Source organism: Poromitra crassiceps (assembly GCF_964638095.1).
Source record: "Poromitra crassiceps genome assembly, chromosome: 28".
Classification (NCBI taxonomy): domain Eukaryota; kingdom Metazoa; phylum Chordata; class Actinopteri; order Beryciformes; family Melamphaidae; genus Poromitra; species Poromitra crassiceps.
The window spans coordinates 16,255,724-16,261,232 of NC_139651.1; positions in this window are offsets into that span (position 1 = coordinate 16,255,724).

Genomic DNA, 5,509 nt, shown 5'->3' on the forward strand with positions numbered 1-5,509 from the left:
AAGGAACACTCTGCCCATTTTCAACCAGCTTTGTATCATTAGAACATCAGTAGTATATCAGAAAACTGTAAACTGTTTTGAAGTCTGTCATTTAATTTGACAGTTATTGAGTGTTAAAGTGTGGACCAGTGACATCACTGGTCCACACTAACTCAAATTAATAACTCATTAACTCAAATCAACTCTCAATAACTGTCAAACTAGATGAATGATGAATAGTTTGACAGTTATTGAGAGTTGATTTGAGTTAATGAGTTATTCATTTGAGTGAGTGTGGACCAGTGATGTCACTGGTCCACACTTTAACACTCAATAACTGTCAAATTAAATGACAGACTTCAAAACCGTTTACAGTTTTCTGATATACTACTGATGTTCTAATGATACAAAGCTGGTTGAAAATGGGCAGAGTGTTCCTTTAAGGAAAACCAGCACCGATGTTGAACCAAAATCAATTATACTTTCAGAAAATCATTCATTTATGTCCTTTCCCCTTGAAAGACCCTAGCATCATATTATTGACATCATGATTCGATGCTGCTTACTATGATGACTTCACTGAACTCCACCGTGAGCCAGAACAGCTTTAATGTGCCTTGGTATGGATTCTCCAAGTGCCTGAACTCTATGGGAGTGACGCCACGCCCGCTAAGCGTGATTGGAAGTTTCTGATTAATTGCCTTTCCTGCAAATGACGTACATTCCGATGAACCGTCGTGTCAAAAAATTGTGTGTGCGACTGCGTGCGTGTTTATCTGTGTATGCAAATATGTCGATTGCAAATGTGTATTATTTAATCGATATCACACAAGAGCTAGTGCCGTACTGTAGCCTATATCAGCATAATCACAGCCGTGCTGATATCAGTAGGCTACAACAGAACAGCACATCCTCCAGTGTGATATTGCTTTTATACAACAGTTGTATAAACAAGGCTATTCATCAAGTAATAGAGAGCCAAGGTGGAACGTCACTTCCTGCTTCAGCACTGTACCAGAGATTTTCATCCGCCATTTATTTTCCCATAGACATTTTGTAAAATGCTTCCAAAAAGAGTTTTACTGGTTCAAACCAAACGGTACAGATATATTTAGAAACAGGAGAGATCGCACAACACTCGGACCAAAACGTTAAAAAAAAACTTTTTATAAGCATTTTACGAAATGTCTATGGGAAAAATAAATGGCGGATGAAAATCTCTGGTACAGTGACGTTCACTTTGCCTCTCTATAATAGTAATGTTTTAAAAGTAATTTGAAACAATTTGTATACACGTCATTTGCCTTTGCCAACAACAAAAACGGTTACTTCAGGATTGCCCTACCAAGTGTTGCCAAGCAACAGGTAAACAGTTTCCCCGACTGCAAGCTAGCTAAGGGGTAGCTACTTTTAGGTTAGCACAGATGATTTCAGCTTACTTTCTTCCCATTCCTACCAATCCATTCATAATGAAGGTCAAATTGATCCATATCGCTGTCGCTACGCTGTGTGAACGCAGCCGAATCAAGGTTACGTGAGAACATGTGTGTGAAGCAGAGTGATACGTCCCAGTGCTGTTATACTGTATATCAGCACTTATGCAATGCCTCTTGTCCAATCAAATAGCTTGAACAGAACTAATTGAGGTATAATGCTCAGCAGATAGCAAGTGTTTTCTCACTCTCTCCGGCTATAGCAGGTGTAAGGCTTCTACAGGTGCAGTAAAGGAATATTTCCTGTAGCTCCTCCCACCCAGGAAGTCAGGATATTATTCTCAACACTGAATATCTTTACGTGGAGAATCGCTTTTACCCCACAATTGGAAAACGTGCGGTACTCTTTGATTTTTATTCGGTTTCAATTTGTTTATCGTTTCATTATTCACCATGATGAGGTGTGTATGTTTCCATGTTGGACTGTATGACATGACTACGATGATTTCACTTATTGTATGATATTTCTCCGTCCTATTTAAGGCATACAGACAGATTTTATACCCGCTTAACATTAACCAGCTTCAGATGATGCACAGCCTCTGCTTGGAGGATCACCCCAGTGGGTATTTGAACTAATACGAGCACTTCTCCAAAGAGAATACAGTTACAGCCCCCCAGCAGCACGCCAAAGACAAGTTATTTTTTGTAGGCTACTATAGTCATTGTGGTCAGCTGGGGGGAGGGTAGGGGGTGTTAGTCAGACTGGCTGAATCTCTTTAACTCCTCCCCGTACAAAGGCTAATCGTGGACGAAGCTGTGATGCCCGATGCTGTAAGAGTCCGTTTTGTGTTTCTCATTTCAAATGTGTGCTGGCTTCTGAATAAAAAACAAATAAAAAACAAATAAAAGACTACACAGAGACTGTGATCTCCCTGCTGTCTGTTCCTGTGTGTGACACTACTTACTTTGGAAATGGCTTCTGTCATGGTCCATGGTATCAAAAACTGGAACATGTACCCACATATACTCTATTGATAGTATCCTGTGACATCACCACACGGCCATCTTGGTAGGAAAATAACAGGTGATTGTGATCAATTTACAGGTGATTACCATCAAGTGATGCAACCAATGAGTGTATTGTAGCGCCATTTTGGTAGGAAAAATGCTTGTGACATCAGAATACTATGAATAGCAGTGTTCCCCAAACTTTTTTTTTCTGGGGACCCACTTTAAAAAATGACAAACCACCCAATTCACAGCAGGCCTTCTCTATAAATGATCATTTTTACTGCCATTTCCGCATCACCTCATATCGAATAGGTAAACTGTCATGACAGATTGTCTTTAACAAAACAGACTTGAGAAAAGAGTGTTCTTTTTTGTTGTATTATTAATTGTTCGAACAATATGGCACAAATCACTTCATCAAAATCTTAGGAGCAGAAAAGGCAGCATTCTGTCTCATGTCTTTATACTGGAAGTGGAACGTTGCTGACATGCAAGGTCAGATAGCATTTGTGTGTCATAGAATGAAAACAAAAGGAAACTGGAGTTCTTATTCGAACGGGTTACAGTGATAGATAGCATAAGGCTACATGAAGAACATTTCTTGATACATCAGAGAACATGATTCCAGAATAGTCTCGGCTCCCAGACGTTTGGTGAGAACTGAGTCTACATCCAGAAGGTTCCTTTGTGCTTTCTCTCTGAAAAGACTAAAGTATTTTCTCAGCAAGAAACCACATTCTTTCCCGCAGACACAATGAAATAGTCAATTAAATCCAAGAAATATGTTTTACTGGCATAGGTAATTAATCATTTCTAAACCAGCCAATTCAAATACAGTACGTTTGATAAATCACAACTTCGTTTTATGCATGTGTTATTACAAACATATACACATTTTTTTCAATTTATAAATGAGACAAAAGTGCATTTAGGCGCAGTTAAGGCTCTCATTTCCCTCTCATCAGTAAAACAGTATACACCAAAAAATACTTTGTAAATGGGCCAAATGAAGTGCATTTACAGTAGGCAGAGTTAACAGGCATACATGTACACAACATCTCCGTAATCAAAGACAGACATTAATATTAGGGGATTGTACAATAGATTTTCATGAAAGGAAAGTTTGCTATCCAGCCAAATGCCAAGATATTTAACAGATTCAATTTGCTCACCTTGTAGTGTGGGATACTCAGACTATCGTTGACAATAGCATCCATTTAGTTTTATTGGAATCTAAGACCAATTTAAGGTCAGACAGGGACTGTTGGAAAGTATTGAAGGCGGCCTGTATTAAAGTTGTGCCAGAAATGGACCCTTGGGGGACACCCTTACCAATAGACAGGGAGCCGGATCTCATATTGTCAACAACAACAGTTTGCTTTCTCCCAGACGGATAATTGGAAAACCATCTGACTGAGAGATCTTCTAATCCGATAGAGGACACTTTACTTAACAGAATACTATGATCTACTACCGTATCAAACCCCTTTGAGATATCAACAAAGAGAGCTGCACAGTGCTGCCAGTCATCAAGGCAGTTCATATTATTTGCAACAAGAGATGTGGCTGTGACAGTACTGTGTCTAGGTCTGAACCCTGATTGATGTGATTGGAGAATGTTATATGTGTCTAAAAAAAGCCAGACGCTGCTAATTTGCCAGGGTTTCGAGGACCATGGCTAAACAACACAGCTTGGAAATGGAACGTTAATTGTTTAGATCACTTGGGTTGCCGCCTTTAAACAGAGGCCTGAAACCTGAGCGCTCTTCCATACAGATGGAATTTCACCCGAGATAAATGTTAAATTAAATATATGAGCGGTCAGAGCAGCAATCAGATGGGCACTAAGGCCTAGGAGAAATGGAGCAATTTCGTCCTCGCCCTTCGACTTCTTAACATTCAGTTTTGAAGAGAGCCTTATGGACTTCATATACGCTTAATACCGGCCTCAATTAGAAACTATCGGCAAAAGGAGAGGGGGTCGCTGAGTCCTCAGCTCGTGGAACATGAGCGGGAACCCTGAAGAGCCGGTTTCGGCGCCGAGCGGGGGCGATGAGCACGTGACACTACAGGGTGAGTAGGCTATCGCCTCCCTCACAAACATCTAAGACAGGGGTGGGCAACTGGCGGCCCGCGGGCCGCGTGCAGCCCCCGACTCCACTCAGTGTGGCCCCTGGGTCAATTTGCTTCTTTTTTTTTTACAAGGTGGACACTTTTGGTTAGGTTAGGTTAGACCACCCAAATCTGTGTTTTTATTTTACTGTACATGCCAGAACATGGCGCTAATGGCGTTAGCATTGTCCATCCACATAAGGTTTAACATTAGCATTTGAGCTAACACTATTGTAACAAACTATATCCAGGATGCACATTGCACAAGTCATGCAACATTACTAATCTGATTAATATGACATATTAGTTTCTGGTGTAAATGGCCTCAATGTCTGCCACTTTGAGGCCATTTACACCTGGCGCTAACATGCGTTTTCTGTGATCAGATTGCAGTCAGATTGTGTTTTATCACTTGAAATGCCAGGTGTAAACAACCCCAAAACGCATTGAAGAAGGATTGAAATCTGATCGGCCAAACCACCTCCGGAGGTGGTCAGGGATGCATTGTGTACACATTGAACACAAGTGTAAATGCAATGTGTCCTCTCAATCTGGATACACCAACTTTAGGCGGATTGAGAGGACAACCATTTCTGCAATCTAATTGCAATCAGATTGTAATCAGATTGCAGAAAATGCATGTTAACGCCAGGTGTAAATGGAATCAGGCTGAAGTGCTAAAATACAATCTGATTGCAATCTGATGGCAGAAAACGCATGTTAATGCCAGGTGTAAATGGCCTCATAATTTATTGTCCTCCTGAATGGAAATGTGTTTTCACAGTCTGTACATCAAACATTGAACAAATACACACAACACATATATAGGCAACAAAAGGGACATCATAAAAATAGCACACGCAGGTCTGTGAACTATTTGCTTACTTAGACTGTTTAGGGCAGTTATGGCTGAGGGTACAAAACTACGGACCCCCTAAAGTTCTGAAAGGTTATATTTATTTTGAGGATGC